At 35.7% G+C, this 22,184-nt stretch overlaps 1 protein-coding gene across 10 annotated transcripts in view; it reads right to left on the bottom strand.

The window, feature by feature from the left end:
* Positions 1–22,184, bottom strand: part of LOC141930165 (RNA binding protein fox-1 homolog 1) — a 920,114-nt gene that overhangs the window by 587,130 nt on the left and 310,800 nt on the right. The window contains exon 1 of one of the 10 annotated variants that reach the window (XM_074840632.1): positions 15,897–15,915. The exons of the other annotated variants lie outside the window; for them this stretch is intronic. The gene's annotated coding sequence lies outside the window, so the exon portion shown is untranslated. Of the gene's footprint in view, positions 1–15,896; positions 15,916–22,184 lie in introns of those variants that run through there. 10 annotated transcript variants of the gene reach the window in all.

Raw genomic sequence — 22,184 nt, forward strand, 5'->3', positions numbered from 1 at the left:
TCATACAGTATCAGCGTCATTTTCTGCTGAATTTTTTTCTCATAACCTTATCTCTGAAAAGGCCAAGATTACGTAGAAGACGGTATTTCTGAGACACTTCCTTTCAGACGAAACTATTAGCAACATTGCTAAATATGCAAAGGTCTACTGCAGACATTTCTTTACAAAATGAAGTTATCATGAGATTTACCATTTTTTTACAGATTTACATGATGAAAATTGGGATAAACATAACTGTGGTGACTGTAGTCTTTGTCTATATCTTTAGGGCAACAGTCTGCATTTAGAATTGTAATGGAATATCTATACAGTTGAGTACTTAGTACCCTTTGCTCAAATCACATTTTCTGCTAAATGTACTGTTCTTTGAAATCTAATTAGCTGTCAGCAGAAACATAATTCCAATAAACTGTTTCCGGTGTTTAAGGGACTTCAAGAATCTGTGTCTACAATTCAGGCAAGGTAGCCACACATGCTCATGAATTATACAGAGAAGTTTGTGATTAAAATTAATCTCTCATGTAACACAACAAAAGAATGTATGTTTTGTTGCCACACAGCTTTGAAAAAAAATCAAACATCTTAGCTAAGTTGTTATTAATGTTCTGTTACTGACACTTATCACAGGCCCACTCCCAAAAGCAAGAACCACCACACTCCCACAACAAAATAAGACAAGATTAGCTGCATGATCATTTCAAAAGAAATTAAAATATTAAGTAATATTGTGGGAGGATTGTAACATCTGAAATTAATCATTTCAGTGTAGCCTCTGTATAGGCAGTCAGAATCAGAGACTTAATGAAGAATAACAGAAAGACTGCTCTATGAAACCAAGCTTCAGAAGCCAACAGTAGACTCCATCAATTTCTCAAGAGTAGAACGGAAGAGGAATTCTTCCTCAAACAGTCATGTTCTCCCCCCAGTTCAATAACCATTCAATAATTTGTTCCGTTCAGACAATATCCAGCCCTTGCATTGTGCAATAATTTCAGCATTTTCAAAAGGAATTAAGCTGATTTAATTAAAAGAAAAAGAGAGTGGTTAGATATTTTAGGAACCTCTTTTCACAACTAGCACTCAGCATGAAATACTAAGTTACAGTTGTGTGGGTTTTTTCTACAAGATAAAGTCTCTGATATAACACTGGATCTCTGTCAGCTTGTTTATTTAATTTCACTCTTTCATGACAGGTATATATTTAATACCACTGGATGACTTTTATTCATTGTGAAAAATCTTTGAGGACTATCAAGTACTTGCCATACTAATAGAAATGCAATTAAGAATAATTTAGTTAAAAACTATAAATCCTAACTCCAGAGTGTACACCTCCACTCCTAGCTGTATGGACTCAGTTCTGAGACACATTCAAAATACAATATCCAGACGGCAGAAGTTCTTATGCACTAAATCCCTACTAAAATGACATTGGCAGTTGATTCCAACTTCATTAAACCTTAAAGGTTATTGAATAATTAGAAAATACCATGAATGTACATTTTATGTCTTCAAACAGCACTGTTACAAAAGGGATGACACATACCAAAGTTAGCCTAACTTTTTAACAGATTCTTATCATTAAGCACAAAGACAAAAATCAGTCTGATGAGATAAAGGCAACAGGTAGAAACTGTGCATAAACAACAAGACTGTTACCAAAAACATTACATTATCTACTGAAAAAAAAAAAAAAAAAAAAAGACGACAAGAAGAAGAAAAGCCAGTATTAAAAAAAAAAAAAAAAAATCAAAAAAGAAAAGAGCCCACAACCAAGACAAACTTAATTATAGAAGTTGCAAATTCCATGCTTTGTTGCACAAACTTACAGATTTCATAGGATAAAGCCACAGCTCCATTTGTGTTAATCAGATCACTAGACAGGCAATCATTACAGCTAGTCTAGCAAGCTCTAAACATACACGTAGACTTCTTCTAACACAGCATTAGACAAACCAAGTCAATTCAGAACTTTCAATTTCAGAAATAACTTATTCTTCTATTGTGTACAGAATCAAGCTGGATACAATTAATGTGTCTATCAACTATAATTTTGCTTTCCATAGATTATAAACAGCTGTATGTATATAATCTAAACACCACACTTGGAAATTCTGATAAAAAGTTTAATATAAGTAATGGTAACTGAAATTACATTTACAACTATTTCTTGTGCTCCATTTTACACTTTCTAGTGCTATTTAATATTAGAGATCAAATACACCGTAAGACAATATACATTATCACATCAGCAGTTCACCATCAATGGAGGAAAACATATATAGATTACAGGTTATGCAATTTCTGACTTATAATTTACACAACTGCTTTACTACAATACCTACAAAAAAGCAGATTTCCCAACAAACAGCAGTGGCAGTTAAGCTTCCCAGTCAAAAAATCACATTCAACTACACAATATACCTGCAAATAAATGCCTAAGTAGCCAGGTCCTGCAATGTGCCCTGCAGGCCACAGAAGTCAGACTTTAATCGACTGGCTAGAAAAGGCAAGTTAATAGTTGTGGGTCTCTGGTTTATCCCCAGGAGTTTTACATGGGAGTTCTATAGTAAAAGAATCCACTACTAATTTCACCCTCCCTTATATAAATGTCAGCCATTGTATTAGCCTATCCCTTAAGGACATATTTGCAAATGTTTTTGTGAAACCTTGTTATGAAAGTCCAAGTCATTTGGCAATCACACACACATTGATATGTAAAAATAAATAAATTTTAAAAAGTATTATAGGTAACTCAGATAAATATGCTTAAGCATAACATTCATATTACAGAGTAAAGCAAATCTCGGCAAAATAAAATGCTTTAGAAATGGTGGGGGTTGTGGTGTACTTTTTAGATTAGTAATGTGTTCACTTGTGTTTTGAATAAATTAATAGACTTGCTTTTCTGAAGAGTTTCAATCATGACTGTTACAAAAGTAAATAAAATAAACTCTATTTTCAAAACCATCATCCCACAACAATTCACCTACTTATCGCTTAATCCTTCACACTAGTTTTGTATGACATCATTCATATGTTCACTTTGTGAACTGGCTACCACATCTTCCCTTTGCTCATTCTGAACAGAAATAAATTAATAAAAAGGAAAACCTTATCAAGCCACATAATTCCTGCCCTATTCCTCTCTCTCTCTAATAAAATAATCGAATACAAATAATGCCTAAATGACATCAAAAGTTTGGGGAGAAAAGGAGGAGGGAGGTGAAAAAGTGAAAAGGACTGAAGTTTCTGTTACGTTCAAGTCACTTGGACACTAAAAGTACTCTCATTTTATGCTGAAGTGTAGAAAATTAGTGTTTAGGAAAGTTTCCAGGTGCCAGCCTGAAAAGTAAACTGCATTTTCTAACGTCTTAAATTAATTTCATCTCTTCATTGTTTGGTTCTTGTGTGATGCAGAGAGCAAGAGCAGCTGCTGTGACATACATGGATTTTATGCAACCTATACACATGAAGCTACAGTTCTAAATATTTTTATGTAGTACAGTGATCTGGCCATTGGAATGTTTAAATTATTACTATATTCAACAAACAGCAGAGCAGAAAAGAAGTAGAAAGTGAGAGAATGACTTGAGAGAAGCCATTTTTTAAAAGATCAGAACTTTGTTATGCAAAATGCTTACAAAAACAGGTTTAGCAGAGTGAGACTGCACCAAGTTAAAAAATAATACACAGTCAGTAGAAAAAATTATTTTGGAGCTGTATCAGATCTAAAGCAAGACAAGAAAGATAAAGCTGCAGTGACAATACAATAATAGAGAATCGTAACAATTGCTTCTGTTGAGGATGCACAATTAGAAGTTATTAATTTAGAAGATATTATGAAATTAAGTTGCTGGGGGGAGGAATAAAAAAACCCCAAACATTCAATTTATGAAGGAGAAAGGTTTTACTAACTGAACGCATATTTTTTTTTTAGCCTACACTGCCATCTTCTGGTTGTATAAGCTATAGCATCATGGTATGTCAAAATGCAACTGGTTAAGTTAAACATTTAAATCCAAAAAAGAGCAAGCCTTAATAGTATGCACTTTTATATTAATAGAAGATACTGAGGAGATTTATAGGATTTACATGGGAAAAGCATTGAATACATAAACAAAAAAATTATTCTAAAGTAAAGACAGAACACAATGAGAGCAGCACTTTTCAATCAACCGACTACAACTATGGCTCAAAATTCCATGTAATCTATAACCATGTTTGCTTTGTGGAGTTTTTTTTTAATACCTTAAACTACTAAGTTAATAGTTTAACTCAAAGGCTAAACTAAGTAATTTGAAAAAGACTGCCAAATAATTTAGAATTAGGGACCTTAAAAGGAAGATGCCCAAAGTGATATTTCATTGATTAATCAACTAAAAACAACAATATATTTTGAAGTACCCATCTTGCAACATTTAAACTACATATAGTAAATCGACTCTGTGCTCCACTATGACAGAAAAAAAGGAGCATTTTATTTCTTAAAAATAAGTATCTTTCTCTAGTTTCCAGAACTACAGCTTACCAACATCTATGGTAACCAAAAACAACTTGAGTGATGCAGACGACCATGCTCAAATCTAAGTGACAGGGAGACGTTTTTGCTAAGGACTAGCACTGTTTGGATCATCAGTCTGGCCCTAAAATCCAGACCTACAGGACGAAAAATACATGATGTATGTAGCCCTCAGAAAACTCACAAAATACTTGGGTAGGTTTTAAATATACAGGAAAGTAAAAGGCAAGTTTGTGACATTTACAAGAATAAATTCTTTTAAAATGAGTATGAAGTTTCGGGTTTCAGAGCTTTTTAATTAATTTTGAAACAGGAAAGCATTTGATGTGAAAGAGCAACTACAAGGAATATTCTGAAAGATGACAAGTTCATTAGCATGCAGAATAACTTGGTCTAGGTTCTGACCTGACTCAGTTCTTAAAGTCCCCTGTGCTAGATTGCAACGTATCAGATTACAGTATACTACTGTTTGATTCAAATGCAGAAAGCAAATAAACCAAGTTTCTAAAAGTAGTTCAGCTTAGAGGGCCACCATCGTTAGACAGACTTTGTACTTCTCAACGTTCTTAAAGAGTGAGCAAAACTTCTGAAAACGATGAAACTTCTCTTTGAGGGCTTGACTTTAGGAACACATACTAAAAGTTTTGGAACCCAATAATCTTCAAACCTGGTAGCAACAACTAATATTTGCATCGAGTTCAGCTGAGACTATAAGCATCGCCAGTGAGCCAAGACAGGCCTCTCTGCCTTCTTTACTGAAGATGTAACTGGATACTTTGTACTCCCTGCGGTAAGGTGCAGTCTCACGGGAATCACAGCTGTTGCCAAGGCAGTAACTTAAAGAGAGGAACCTTACCTAGTTGGTCTTAATTATCCTAATGGCCACAGCAAGTACTGTGGGAATGTCAAGAATTACAAAGTTTTTGCAGGTTCTTCACAGGCATTTCAATCATACAGCTATATTCCATTTAAATTCATCTGAAATAGGTTACTTGGCCTTATTTGAAGAACGAATTTCAATGTCCCTTGAAAGCATTTGCTTCTCACTGCAAACAAAAAATGGCTAGAAATCCAGGGCCTAGCGTGTGTGCAGTTAATCTGCACAGCATAGGAAATTTGTGATGGGGTACAGCTCTCAAAGAAAGCAGCATAGAATTAAGATACGATCAACTTACTGGGACAGAATTTGGGAGATAAATGCATCTGGAAAACACAAGCATGTGCTAATTTGTACTCGGATGAAAACTAGATATGGCGGACTTTGACACATTATGCACTCAGTGAAATGAGAAGACAAATACAGCTGTAGTTCAAGCACCCCAGAGGAAGGGTAAAAACAGATTCAGTAAGGTACACTAGCTGTAGCAAAAGAATAAAAGTAGGTACGGTGTTATATATTTAAGGTAATCATCGACAAGAGCTCTGTAACTACACAGAAACAGAAAATCAGAAAAAACAAGTTTGCACATTAAATGTCTCCCTAGAATGGAGTTGCAGACAAATTTTATTTCTAAAACACATTATCTGTGCTTATATGAAATAGCTTGATCCTTTATAATAAAATACATAGGGAAATTCACATGTCAAAATTGTAGACTAAAACATCAGGCAGGAACCTATTAAATACCAAGACTTTAGTATGGCTGGTAGCAGACAAGATGGTTTAACATACTTTAATAGAAAACTCAGTCACTCTAAAGTAGTGCTTAAGAGGCACACGTGGTTTGGTCAATGCTCAATGAAACAAACCATGTCAACGCCTTTGAAACAAACCGGTACATACAGTTACATTCAGCGCTTTGAGGAGGCTTACTTAATCATGACCCTCAGTATACTTAAGTTGGAGGAATGACTGAATCAGAAGGCTAAATTGAAATAGGCAAGATATGAGCTTTGAGTGGTTTTGTCATTGTTGCCGTTGTTTGGGGGTGTGTTTAAAAAGGTGTTTGCAGGCATTTCTCCAGGCTCTTCCACGGTACTTTCAGGTACTCCTTCAAAATAAATTCTTTTGGAATCCCAGACAAACTTCCAAGGAGAAGCATTGATCTATAATGTAGTTATCTCCCACAGCAACAGAACTGACATTAGAGAATTTTATAAACAAGCTATTTGATTTTGTACATTATGTTCCATTTAAGGCCTTGCTTAAGCACGCCAGCCTCTGGCTCTGGTCTGAGAGTCAGTGCTTAATGACATGAATAAACTGAACACAAAATGAAGTTCCTGCTGAATTCAGTGAACTCAAATACATGAAAAATAAGGTAAAGAAGGTTTTGGCCTCTGTTTCCTGGGTCCCATTCCATATCGATATTGGAAAGGAAAGTCCAAAAAACTCCATGTAAGTATCTGCACAGGACCCATGACATTACTAATAAATTATGTGGACATCAACTGCACCTGGTTCCTAGTACCTACAATTGCAAACCATGACTAATTTTCAGTAAGAGCATTCTGTGTTTTTGCATGACAGGAACGAAACTTAAAATTATCACCAGCACAGTTAAACATGAACTGCTGAGCTTTTTAAAAATTAAGCCCTGACCATACGCAGTGCACTTCATAGATGCCATTTGATTCAAAGTTTCTTTCCTCACATGTTTTCACCTAGGAGGATACCTTGAGTTATCAAGCATATTATTCCTCTGGATAACAATGACTTTTGGGAAGGAAGCTTTGTTTGCAATCAGACTCATTAAGCAGAAGAAAAAGAACCCTGAGACGCAGGATTTGCAATCTCATTCTCTTGTGTTATTAATATGTCTCTACTAATGCTGCAGTTAATTATTTATCACAGTAAGAGAGGAAACAGTATACAAAGCATCTGAACCTATTTAAATATCTTTAAAAAATTAAATCATTCTATGATCAGTTCACCCAAAACTAAGAATAGTATAGAATATTTAAAAGGCAGATAATAACTTATACTTTTTAAAGAAAGAAAAGGAAGGCTTCCTACTTCACATAAATAAAACCAATGAAATACAGCTTTATATAGTTGAAATTTGTTAATTAATCAGAGACACATTTTAAGGAGATTTTGACACAAATAAGGCTATAATAAATAGGTGAAATGTTATTTTTATGCATGCTATTGAATTTTAATGTTCTCATAGATTTGCTGCAATACTGATTCTAAATGTTTTCAGCTTAGATTTTGTACTTTTTACTTAGACTGTGTAATAAGGAAAGAAAATTTGTTACATTTTAATAAAGAGTGTGTCACAGAATATAACAAACATAGAAGGGCAAAATTCTTCTACAGCTATTACTTTTCAAAACTATTCAAATACTGTCATGAGGAATTTCCTCCCAACACTGGTTAGAAATAAACTGATTAAGCATTTTTCACCTTCAACAGCAGCAGAAAGGAATCAAACCAGAAAACAAAACCAATCCTCTTAAGCTATCTAGAAATGTGGTTTACTGCTCTGGAAAAGCCTGGTGAAGATACTGACTTGCCAAGGTCAAAAGAGCCAGTAGCAAAGCCAGTAAATGTGTTCTCGACTAGTTGTTACCCACCACACCTGTCATCTCAAAGTTAAAAAGCATAGCTTGACTCAGGGTATTACTAGGAGCCAAAGAAATACCAGAATCTGTTTAGCAGAAATAAGATGCATATGAGGAAAATGGGACAAAGAAAATACAATCCAGCAGTATGATAAAACTACATAAAAATTTGGTTGCAAAGGCAAAAATTTTCAGGAGGTAGCATTAACAGTGTAGTAACTGTGATGATGTAAGGCACAAATAATGTTTTGTGGGAAAATAAACTAATGAGTTGGTATAATGTGACATCAGTTAGCGCAATAAGATTTTACATCCCCCTGCAAATTCTGTCTTATGTCATTCAATAACCATTGCTCTGTTCAGGAAAAGACGACAGTGAAGCAGAGTTGTATGAAATGAACACCAACAAATTTGCTGAAATAGACGCTCCCTACTGGATTTCAGACAACTCACACATGTAAAAAAACCTGCTCTGTTCCTTGGTCTTCAACCTTTATCAGGTCTTGAAAGTGAGAGACAGTAACAGAGATCAGAATTTTTTTCTTTTTAATGGCATTGCTTTTAATTCAAAACAAAATGTTTGCCATTTGCACAGTATGTATATTACCATTATCCAGAAAATAAAAAAGGTAGATTACCTTTCTTTTGTATATTAGTCTGCTGACAGGGAGGGGAAAAAGAAAAAAAAATTTTTTTTTTACTTTTAGACTTTGAACATCAACATTCTTCTTTCAATACTTATACTGTATTTTTCAGAAAAAACCCTGATTCTTTAAAAAAGTTGTTATACAGCAAGTATGCCATAGTGAGACATTCCTGTACACTAGTTCTTTTCATATTGTCCTGAGTGTCCGATTTCAGTACTCAAACAGCTGAGATAAATGGCAGAATCCCTGCATTCTTCTTACTTTGATCAACAAGAAGAAATTTTCAGTTGAACTGTGCAAAACTGCTATGATTTCATAAATCAAATCTGGAAAGCACATGGTTTATATATAAACCATAAAGTCTCTATAACCCATCAAACAGAAAGACAATAAAACATACCTCTAAGAAAAATAGAAAAAAAAAATCCATTAACAGTTACATAAGAATCATCAACAATGTTTCAAAGACAACAGAAACATGCATACATAGTCAAATTTCCAAATATGGATATATATTTAAGCATAAGTGCTCTTATAAGAGGCTTCATTAGAGGAAAAGACATTCTGCATGACTGTTGAAGAAGTCAGTTCTGAAATAACTGAATTAGGAAGTTTTGATCAAACTGCCCAATACCAGACGTCCAGGCAGCTGCAAAAAGCAATATATTGCTACAGAGAAAAGATTTACCTGGCAAAAGATCCAATACAACATAAAAAGACAAACTGGAATCAATGAGAAATGAATTGGATTACTGGATAGAAGCATATTCTTGCATGTGTTCAAGCTACTGGGAAAGTAATAGAGCCAGCAGGTATAAAAAAGGCCTTCCAAGTGTCTGCTTACCCTTTCATGATCCAATCATAGCCATCCTGTTAATCAGGTTGGATTACATCCCAGATATTAATTTGGCAAACAAAACAATGGTCTGATTCAGTCTGTCCCCTTCAAATATGCTGAAAACAATCTGCCACTGATAATCTTGCCATGCGTGTACCCCTGGAAAGCCATCTGATCAATTTATGCCTAGATGATAGTAGAAGTTTAAACTCAAATATGAATGATATAAGGCTTTCCCTATTCATTAATCGTCTGTAAACTCATTCTCTGCTTCCCAAGGAAGTGCTGAAACATTGGCAGTGAAGGGAGACAGTTCGAAGGGTTATGGACTCCTTTCAACTATAAATAAATACTGTATGTACTAACAAAAGATCACTGGCTTAGAAGTAGGCGAAAGCATAACTTTCTCACTGGCCCTGTTCTGCTGTCGCAATTCGGTTTTGTAAACAGCTTCAGCAACCTGAGCCTTTCTAATAGATCCTTCCCTAAAACAGTGTTGATAACACAGCAATATTTTGGTTAAGCTGAACGGTGCTTGCACAACATCAATCTTTTTCTCATCCTGACACCCCCCAGACCCCCAGCCCGCAGTGAGAAGGCTAGTGGCAGGCCAGAGATGGGGAGAGGGCACAGCTGATCCGAACTGGCCAGAGGACTGCTCCTACCACGTAACACCATGCTCAGCAATAAAACGAGGGTAGTGGAAGAAGGTTCCTATGGTGGTGGCAATGGGGAGGGTTGTATCTTCCAAGAGGACCATTTCTCTGAGACTTGCTGGGCATTAGTCTGTTTGTGAGAGGTGGCAAGTGACCCTCTGTTTCACTTGTGGGTTTATTTATTTTTTTTTTCCCCCCTCTTCACTTAATAAACTGTCTTTATCTCAACCTATGAGTTTTCTTGCTTTTGCTTTTCCTTTTCCGATTCTCTCTCCAGTCTCATTAGGCAGAGGGGAGTGAGCAAGCGGCTATGGGGGTACTCAGCTGCTGGTCTCAGTCAACCCACCACAATGTATTAAGTTCTTTAGTTTTACATTTTTTCCCTTCTCCTTTACTGTGGTATGCTGTTAAGCATAAGCAATACTTTGTTTTAGATCGCTGTTTTCAGTCAGTCTCAGTTCCTGAAAAGAATGCCCACAGCAAGCCAAATCCTGTACGATACCTGGGTACCAACAGCGGAGGGTAATAGAAAGGAAGAATCACAGAGCTCCATCCTCTGGAGCTGAACGTTCCTGGTGTAAAACTTAAAGACTGGCTATTTGGAAGATTCAGATATTGCTGTAGGCATAAAATCCATTAGCTAATATGCATATAGGATCAATATACCACCTCTTTTTTTGTCCATAATCATGTTGATGACATGGAGTAGTAGCAAGAAGGCGGCACTTGCATATTAAAGGAAATGTTTAATACCTAATATTCCTAACTATTTCCATAAGAAAGTTTTTGTTGCTGGTTATAAGGAAAACAAATGCAAAAATTGAATACGCAGTTCAGTTCCAAAAAGGATTTCAATTTTCAGTATTTAAACTCTCCATAGAGATGCAGTTTTTGATACAGAAGGAATGTTATTTATCTCTCTCCATAGATTAACAGTAAAGCACTGGCCTGCATCAAGTTCTGCACACAAAATTTCAAATACCATTTCCAAGTTTTGTACGCAGTAGTTTCAGGGAAGAGTATACTGGACTGTGCAACCTTAACACCACAGAAGAGCAGCCTAAGTCAGGCTGTCAGGTATGCTGATTAAATATAGAGAAAGCAACTGCAGCCTCCTATATAGCAACACGTCCTGTATTTATTTTAACACGAACTCTACTACAATGACTTAGAAGAAATTATAAAAGAAGTCATATTTCCAACTTTTTTCCTGGAGAAATACACAACCTCTAGAATTCCACTTCACCAGCAAGGCTCTTTAAGGATAATTCATAAAAATGGAACACCTATTTCAAACACCTGTGAAGTCAATAGTGGCTTTTTCTCCTACTGCAAGGAAAATGAAAATGCAGGAACAGAACAGTTATACGGCTAAGCACAGATGGACATGTTTTCAGCCAGGAAAAGAAAGGTTTTAATGCTTTTAGACCTTCTAAAGTGCATGTACTTCCAAGAACTGAGGTTTCTGTATGGAAAATAAACATTTCCCAGTCCAATGTAGTTCACACAATACATCCTAGTATTACTAGATTTACTACCTAGACACACAGAGTCAAGGAGAAATACTTTATTTTAGGGCTCCTTAATCCCTGTATTTTCTCTTTTAGGAAGGTTTGTAATTCTCTAAAATTTTAAATTAACCACAGAAGTTGTATATATTTACAAATTACAACTTGTATGTTTGTTTATTTTACCTTTTAGAGAACTGAAAAAGACAAGGTTGCGAGTGTTCTATTAATGCTGTTTGGGTAAATTTAATCAGCTAATGTGCAATCTGCGTATCACTTAATATATGAAATGCTGTGCTGCAATTTTAAAGAAAAAAATCATAATGCATTGCCTGGAACTTGGGAATAGAAAAATTAATGGAAAATGTCTTTGTACCTCAGTTTAATGAAACAACATCTGGAAGATTACTTGTCTAATAAGAAGCATATCAACAAGCCTGATGCATAACAGAAGTAAGAAAAGTATGTATTTTCTAAATTTTGCCATCTGGGAGCTTTATGCAAGAATAAATACTCTTATCGGCTGGATAAATTCTCCGATTCTCTATGAGTGCAGAACACTAAGTGGCTTCCCACAGTGACCTCATTATATAAAGATCTCTTAGGAGTTACTCTGCTGTGTATTTCTGCTCCAAACCCTGACTAACACTGACCTACTCCATTTATTGTCATCATGGCTAGATTTCACCTCACTCAATGAACTGATGATACTTTTTCCCCAACACAGAAAGAATAAGTGAAGGCAATAATGACAGCTTGTAACAAAGATTTAAGTTGAATGCCCAGCACTTTAAAACTCAGGCTAATTATTTAAGTATGTAAAAGCAGAGCCAAGAAGAATGCTACACACCTTTTTCCCTTCCCCTTTGCCTTCTCCCAAAACTGACCTTAGCTTTAAATTTTTTAAAAAGTTTATCCACTTAAAATGTTAAACAATTGTTTCAAAGACTGCTAACATCCTGTGAGACAGAGATACTTTATTTTCCTATGTCCAAAACCAATGTGAAGTTCCAGATTGCTAAAATAGGTAGTGGCTAAGAACATGTGGCTCAGCTCAAACAAATGAAGTGAAAAGATTTTTTAATCCTTAATTAAAGTCTATAATTTTAATTTCCCCATTCTTGGAATTCCAAACTTAATTCCATAAGGAAAATTCAACATGAGAGTTTAAAAAGAAGTCAAAACAGCTACTGGTTGCAGGCAAAGCTCTGCTCAACTTCTATGCTGGAAAGTCTACAAAACCATCCCTAGCTTCTAATATGAAACTGCATCTAAGTTCACATTACAGCAACTTTATCACATTGCAAGGCAAAACCTCCCACTGCTTCTGTGACAAGATGACAGCATGACATGGTGTTCGTCTCTAAAGGCACAGGTCATACCAAGCACATGTACAAGCCTAGGAAGGAAAAACCTTTATCTTCTGCTAGCTGCTGCTAAAATACAGACTTTATAAACAGTTGTTTAGCACATAATTTCTAGTGTATTTGTATAAAATAGATGCAGTTCTTATTTGAAATAAAGGTCTCTCTAATGTCCAACTATGGTTTTGGTTAACATGCCTTTGAATTCTTTCCAAGCAGTAAAAGCATAAAAAGGCATTAGAAAAAAGGGAGGAAAAAATATTTTAAAAGCAAAACAATTAAAAGTATAGTGGCTTTGATAGCCTTCATCAGTAGTAGGGACCCCAGCTTCTTCTGTAGTTACCTGTCTGGATATGTAATTCAACTTCATCTATAAAAGCAAATGACCTCCCTGTAGCCTCCAGATTACACCCTGCAGGCTTTCTGGAATTCTGATGACCTCAGTGCGTGCCCTTCAAAATCTGAAGTGCTGTTTATTGAGTTTATCAAGTTATTTTTCCCCAGCCCCCTCCCTCTGCACTGGGGTCAGAGCGCTGGATGGGAGCTGCCGGGCTTGCTGAGGGGGCACGGTGACGCCCTGCGTGGGAAGGAGTTGGCGCCTGCTACCTCTCACAATGGTTCCAGCCGGCTCTGTATCCCTGGCAAAGGGCAGCTGCTAAACCCCACTGCAGGCTCGACCCCCACTGCCCTGCTCCAAAACATCCTCCTGGCATGGAAGTGAACCGCACCCTCATGCAGGCCACCCCAACTGCCCATGGGATGGATCCAATTCCCAATTTGTATATTATTCATTTCTTCTGTGGCTGGAGGTTTGTGTTGGTTGGCACTAAGTTAAATGGAAGGAAAATCCCTGACTTGAGACTGTTTTGCCGAACACAGATAATTTTGTTCACGTCAAAAAGACTTCGCTCTTGCTTCAATGTTCTTTAGACCAGGTCCCATAAAACCCTCAAACACCCAAGAAGCTTTCCCCAGGCTTACAGCAGGAAGCATAATGAAGGGTCCCAGTCTGAAAGTGCTGCCAAGGCCCTAGTGGTTTTATTATGGGGGCACTCCTAGAAACTGTGGGCAACAAAGTGAACCAGGCCCTTAAAAGAAACCCAGTGCTTTTACTTGTTACTCAGCCCCTCCAGCTGTTGGGGTTAGCCAACATAATTGACAGTAAACACCCAAGTATCTGTAAATAAGGTGATTCTTCTGTAGCTACTGTTAACTCTATCCTTCTTTATGAAGTCTCCCACATCCTTATTAAAAAGCAAGAAGATAGGGAAGGAATTGTCAACTTGAAACTTACTTTTCTCTAAAGCAGCAATGACCATTAAACTCTTTGGCATATATATACACAATATAAAATTACACACTGAGGTATAGTCAATTTATTTAAACCCGTGTCATTTGCCCTTGCATAATTTAGCCTTGACATCTAGCACATTGCAAAGAATCTGGGAGGTCGGATTAATAACTGAAAATTATGTAGCTAACATAACTGCTAAAGGTCAAGTATACCTTTCTGATGCAGTAGCATATGGGTTATGAAAAGCTCACACTACCAGAAAACAGACACCTTTTAAAAGGAAATGTTTCACCACATAATAGAAAAAGTTGCACTGCCCCACTGCTGCAAAGTTTTATTCATTCACAAATAGAATATCCAAGACATGTTCCCATTCACAGCACGCTAATATTAATAGATCTGTGTTTTCTCCCTTTTTTGTATAGCTTCAGAAAGCCAATTCCCCTCTGTGTTTTTATACCTGTTGAAAACTTAATGGCCAGATGTAGTCAAAAGTTCAACAAGGTTTTAGTCTCTCATGAATTATTTTTCAGTTAATTTTGACAGATAATTAGCATCAAATCAGACTTAAGTTCTCCCTCTCCACTCTTTTTTTTTAAAACCAAATCTGAATATTTTAATTTTACATTTCACTGAATATTAAAGCCAAAAAGTTTCTTTCTTCTGTTCCTCTCCTTGTCCCCAGGTGAAATATAATTCATTGTATGCAATGCAGGTACAGTACATATGAATATATTCCAAAGTAACTTGTGCATACATTTACTTCAGTGAAAATAAAATTTATTATTAATTTATATAAACCTATTAGATATTTCAGAATGCTATTTCTAGCTTAGTGTGCTTTTTAGGAGTTATTAGCAGGAAGTTGTCATATACCTAGTGCAATTTATTTCAAAGCAGAGGAAGTTCAAAAGGAATTGTGATTGCTTTCCAGTTTTTAAATACACATAATACAACCATCAGTGTGAACGTAAAAGTAGATAAAAGCATGTTTTAATGCCAAAGCATTAAATAAAAAGGCTAGAAAGAATATGAGCTGAAAGGCATGACTACTAGTCACAGGAAAGGATAAAAATTAGCACCATTTTTCAAAAAAGAAGTTATTTTTTTCCTTTGTAACATGTAATGGTAACAGAGAACTGCTATATTGTATATAAAGAATAATACAACTCATAGTGCTCACGGATCCTTTTTAGAAACTTCTAAATTGGATTTAGACTGGAATCAGATTTCAAGCAAAAATATTTTGAGGATATCTTAAACTCCAGTCTACCTCAATGAAAAGCTGACATTTCAAAGTTACCAACTACTCAAACTGCTCACTGACAAGTCACTCATTCCAGGTTTTTCTCAAGTGAAACTGAAATTATCAGCATATAGCTACCGCAAAAATACATTTATATATTCTGTAGTTTGCATACTCTGTAACTAGAATTTGACGGTTTGCTGACTGATGACCTCAATAAAACTTACGTAACAGGGATTACATTTATATTCTGTATGAATGGGAACTAAGTATTTCATCAGTATTAAAGGACTTTGGAAAAAGAAATAGTGTACCTTTTATATGGTTCTTCCTTCATTCTTTGACACCTTCCCCCAAGAGGTTTAATATGAAAAAGTTGTCCTTAAAAGTAAAGAATAAATAGTCTCTTCAAGAACTAATTTGCTACACAGCCACAGAATTACAATTTCAAGATTTACCCAAATATCTTCAAAATGTAGATTTCAAAAAAAAAAAGTCTCCTAATAAAGATAATTTATATGCAATACCAATCATGTTTATACGTAGTAGTACAGGGATAGAAAATGTAATAGTGAAAGATGGAACACATCTGCAAAAAGACAATGTAGTAATAAGTTTTTTTACCAATCTGCTTTAACAGGTATACTAGCATAATAAATATACTATCTGTGTCCCTCATGTGTATTCAGCATGTGTAAAAGTCATGCAGCCAAACACGCTGACACTTCAGTGGGAGGTCAAATTATTGTTTTGGCACTTCTGTCATGCCTGTCATTTCAATTCCACTTTATCAAATTACAGATTGCTAGATAGAGTTGGATTAAGAGGAAAGATAGACACACACACACACAGAGGAGCAATTGTCATCACTTCAGTTGTGAAATTCCATAATTGCATGTCAGTGACAGGAAGAACAAGAGAGCAGTAATAGGACTGACATTATGATCATTCAAATACTATGAAACTTTCCAACAAGACTTTGCACTGTGTCAAGCTACATGCCAGGAAATGGACTGGATTTCTGAGTATTTCCTCACATTAGAATTGCCAATATTTATTAGGCTGACTAATGCTGTGTGTTAGGTTCTAGGGCAAATTTCAGCTACCTGTTTTTCCACACCAAGTGCTTTTACTTGATAAGAACATAAACTAAACAAAGGAAAAGAAAAATCCTATGATTTAAAAATCATGACTAAAAGTAATATGAATAACAAAAAATGATACCTAAACAACTAAGCCTATAGGGTGGATTCAACTTTGAGTTTTAGGATATCTGGACTCCAACAGATCTTGAATTAAAATCATTGTGGAGGAGTCAGCCATGAATTTCAAGTAACTTCTCGGTAATAAACAACCAACAAAAAGTACCCCCACGCCTCAGATAATTTTACCCTTTTGCGGAATTTTTGAAAGCTTCCAGCTCCGTACTGAGGAAGACTCAAGAAGCATCATGTAAATCTGACTTACATGAGCCAAGATGTCAGTGGAAACCTCTGGCGCATTGTGACAGGTGGATACTATTCTTGGAACAGCTTGTTATTCTCACTTCTGGGTGACTCCCCCTTGTTTCTGAATTCTATGGTCAATCCTCTATGTGGTCCTATCATACGATGGTTCAATAATACACCTTAATATTTGTACAACAGTTAAAGAGGCAGAAGAAATAGGAATAATTTGTTCACTCTAGTACACACCAGAAGGCTCATTAATTTTCAAAACTTCCTTAGGTTTCTCCAAATCTATATCCAAACACAATTTAGACACTTCCTTACCAATCCATTGGAGTCAGTGATCTTTCCTCATCAAAAAATGAATTTCTTTTAATGTGAGGAAAAATGCCTCTCAAAACTCTACAAAACAATGCAGATGGCACAATGCCTTCACAGGAGAATAAAAATGACACTTACTCATATTTACTGATAGGAAGCTCCTAAACATCAGAAAAAGGGATTACAATGAAAGGAAACAGTATATAAATATATCCACATCTTAGATGCCAGTGGTTGAGTCAGTCCCTCCACGATGCTTGTAAGTTCTTCACTATTTGATACCCTTATTAATTCCCTCCCACAGTAACCTGAAGAATATTAAAGAAACTGGATAAATTTTCTTCCTACTGATAAGACAAAATTTTCCTTTAAACTTTCATGCTATTTCTTTTTCTCCTCATTTTGTCTCAGACTCACTTGGTAACCTTGCCTATGTCTCCCCTTCACACTTCTATTTCCCCATATGTAACCTGAGCAATATAAATATAAGTATTTCCCTCATAGGTGTTTTTAATTTGTTTGTGAAGTACTTTGAGATCCTCTGACAGAAGGTACTAAAAAAAAAATTATGAAATATTTTCCACAGCAGGCATAGAAAAGGAAAGGCATTACTGCCTATACCATATCCCACAGAAGGTAATAGGGAGTTATGAAACATTATGCCACTACAGGGAAATTTTCTAACTTACTGACCTATCATGTTATTGGCCTAATGCATACCCATAAAGTCTATTGCTCTCATAAAGCCTCTGCACTCTGAGCTCAGAAGTGGTAAATTTTAAAGTCAAGATGCATCTCAAAAATGTTCTCTCCGTGAGCTACTTTCCTTCTCAAGAACAGAAAATGAAGCAAGATGTCCTGAGTGACCTTGAGCCACCAAGCTAATAACACTTAGCTGCTAGTTAACGGTCAGCATTATGTTGCCTGCAAGGAATACTGAAGAGAATGTCACTGCACATTACAGCAAAAGTGAGTCTATTACTAAAAAGAGCAAGCTGAAATAAAACAAAAACTAGAAGCCAAAGCTGAAGAATAAAACATTCCTAGCACAGTAAAAACTAGCTGAAACAAAGTTATCCAGCACAGAAAGGTCATTGTAAGTTAACTTTCCATTCAGTTTTCAATGTCTCAATTTTCCATTTCAGATGGAAATATAAAAGGGAGGTGGGGGAGTAAGTGGAAGATAATTTCATATCAGAGTTTTGGTTGCACAGCATTGCCATGAATTAATTTGATGATACGACAAAACGCAATTGCAGAGTAAAACAAAGTATTCCCTTTGTGCTCTGTTCAGCCCTCAAAGACAAAGCAGGCCTGGGAGAAATCTTATTTCCAGTTCCTTTTTTTTTTTGTATTTTTGAAGATTCCTGCTCTATGAAAGCCCCATATAAACATATGAAAAAACAAAGAGAACTGTTCAGACCAAATAAATAAGTGAACTGATTAAATAAAAGACGAGGAAGATTTATTAAGGGCAGGTTTTCCAGGTAATGGGAGGTGATGAAGCCAGTGTAAGAGCAACCGAAAAAAAAAAAGCTTTACATATTAGCAAGTCTTTTTAGAGTGGAGACCAAGACTAGAGTTTGGTTACATCAAATGAAAGAGAAGATTTTAAAGGAATCCACACGATCTGCCTCTTGGCAAAATACACAATACCCATATTAATTCCCTTCAGTCACAACCATTTAGTTTTTCCCCCAGCACACAGAGTTACATTAGAAAACATGGGTAGAAGAAAAAACCCACAACTGTCATCATCCTTACAAGAGCAAAACCTCATGCTGAAAAACATTGCGGGCTTGGAAATTATGACTCAAATTCCAAAACATCACGTGAGTAGCTTCAGAAATAAATGTATTTTTACAAAAATAATTTTGTAAATAAATACATTTGCATGTTTTTAACAGGTTTCTTTCTGTGAAAATTTAACAGTCATGTTTCTACATATATTTCTTTGAAAAGCAAAGCTGAGACATTTCCATGATCACATGATTCATCAAACATCAAATATTGCGGTGTTCAAAATGAAGGTATGAGACTAAAACGAAAAAGGGTTGGGTGGGACAAACACAGAAAAGAATACGGATTAGGTAGGAAATGAGTACATACGCTTACGGGTCCACTGCTGACAACGGTAAATGCAATTTAGTAATGCAGAATAATATATACCAGTTACAGTGGACTGTTGATTATTTGTCACCTGTTATTCTCAAACCTGAGGGCTTTTATCTTTGTAGAAAATATAAGTAGAATCTTACATAAAAAGTTAAAGTACCAATGGCAGGAGAGAAAGCACATAGTGATAAAATGGTTAGGATAATTAAATGCTATTTTGTCATTTACAGAATAAGAGATTTCAAAATAATAATTACATTTATTTAATTTGAGTTTACCTTCAGGCAATGTTTTAGCCATGGTTACATACATTTCTACTTCAGAAGTTAGAGATTAAGAAACTTCAAGATAAAAGATTGCAAGAAAAAGCACCTTGCAGTTTTATATTTTGTTGCTAACTGGGAAAATTTTCTACTAATTACTAATGATATAGTTCATTAGTAGTATATTTCATTATGGCAGTGCAAATTATTAGATACTAATGATGCATGTCCTAATTGCAGTAGTTTGTCTTGATTTCAACCTAGATGAAACAAAAACATTTATTTACAATGTTTCGGGTTCTATGAATTACATTCGGTTCCTAATTTATGCCTTCAATAAACATGAAACAATGCATTATTATTAACCAAGATTGATGTATTTTTTATTTGATGATCACTGCATAGGTCATTGGTAATCTATATCCCTAGGCTGTAAAGTAAATCTGCCACTTAAGCGCAGCAGAAGCTTCAGTTCTGGGACCAAACACAGAGAAAAGATTAAATATATCATGTAATAATAGTAGGTATTTATTAAATTTCTGTTCTTTCAAAATGCTTAAAAAAAATTAACAAAAATAAGAAGATAAATTTAGGGGTTTGCTAGACAATTCTTTATGCTAATTCCTGTTTCTGCATTTGAAAGCTAGAGCACCGAACAGATTGTCGTTGTTGGATAAAAACTGTACTTTTAGCAAGTCAGAAAACAAACCATAACCCAAAACCTAGCAGACCTCGTGTCTGTTGCTATTACCTCAGAGATTAGTGAGGCAAGATCACAGAAAAGTCTCTAAACCTCCAGACATGTGTCCGTATGCATCAGTAGTTATAGTCAAAAGGATGAGAAATTCATAGCCCTCAGCACTACAATGTTGATAACCTCCAGATCTCCAGCTCTTCAACCTTAATGATACATTGAGAGACTCAGAGAGGCTCTCCCGGATTCACAGTAAGTTTGGAGACGCTGTGACTGTCACCTCACCTTCATGCCACTGTATCTACGAGCAAGATGGGGGGAGAGGGAAGTGAGCACAAGAGGCCAGTGAAGTAATAAAGCACAGGATAACATGGCAATTTCATGCTCTTTCACTTCACTTGCTCAGTCCTAGGACCTGCATTGTCTCAGAAAAAAGTCACATCACATATTCTGCACTGGATGAGGTGGCCCTTTCTGGGGTCAGACAGCTGGATTAGTCTTGATAGCCTGCGTCACTGAAGAAAGATTGCTCCTTAGGAAACCACTCAAACTCAGAGCAATCGCTGAGGCCAAGAAAAAGCATCAGATATGCAGCTCCTGTAATTTATACCGAGGTAGGAATCATTCTATCGTAAAACAATGAAAAAAAAACCCAAAACAGTTTACTGGCAACAGGCTGATACATCTGCTAGATAAAAGGAAAGTTGCAGTAAAAGGAAAAAGAAATACAACACATACATTACTAAGCTGCAGTCCAAAGCTTATCAGGATGTGGACAACTTTTCCCATTATTCAAGCAATAAAAAGAACCTTCTGGTTGTGCAGTTTTAGTAGCTGCTACTCACACCAAAAAAGGAGGCAGATTTTGGTGTTTAGAAATAAGGTCCCAAACTGCATCTTAGCATGCTATAAAACAACATGTGCCTGAATTTAAACACCTAAACAGTTTTATAAAAGCTCAGAACCTGAATTCACAGTAATGAGTACCAGATGATAAATGACATCATGTGCTCGACACTCCCACAAACTCAGTTACTACTTGACACATAGTGATACAGTACACAGATTTAGTAATCCAGAACTAGATTCTAGCTCCAAATTTTAAAATTTCAGTAGAAATATATTTTTTAAAAAAACAGTTCATTCTTTTCAGCGAGATAACACTTTAAAACTGGACTTATATTTATTTCTGACAATTTAAAATTGTTAAATTGCTTATACTTCTACGTGAAGTCTTTCTTTCTTGGTTAGTTTTTACCATGAACGCATTAACTGGATGAATTTTGATTCAGGTCACTATGAGCGTGCAAAATTCTTGCGAGAAAAACGGAAGCAACTGCACAAGACGAAGAGGCATAATGTGTCACTAGTTCAAACTTAATGCAGCTTAGAAAAGGAAGCAGAAATGGAAAGCAGGATAATTTGGAAATTTACAAAAAAATAAAACAGAAGTTACTAACACAGGAGAATAGAGTTTAGGGAAGGCATGAATTCAGTAACAGAAAAGAGCAGCAAAGCAAGAATGCTTTGGTTTGTTAAAATGCTTTTAAAGAAAACAAAACCAAGAAAAACCCTAACCCTCCCAGAGAACTGGAAAAGCATTAGGAGTGCAAATAACAAGGATAAGGAAGGCACAGGAAATTGTTATGTTTCAACTCTCAAACCAATACAGCAAAATTACTGTTCCTATTGTCATAAATTTGGTAGTCCTTTACTAACATAAAGCATTGTTAAACATATCTTTACAGTATTTTTTAGCCT

This window comes from Strix aluco, chromosome 15 (genome assembly GCF_031877795.1).
Source record: "Strix aluco isolate bStrAlu1 chromosome 15, bStrAlu1.hap1, whole genome shotgun sequence".
Taxonomy (NCBI): domain Eukaryota; kingdom Metazoa; phylum Chordata; class Aves; order Strigiformes; family Strigidae; genus Strix; species Strix aluco.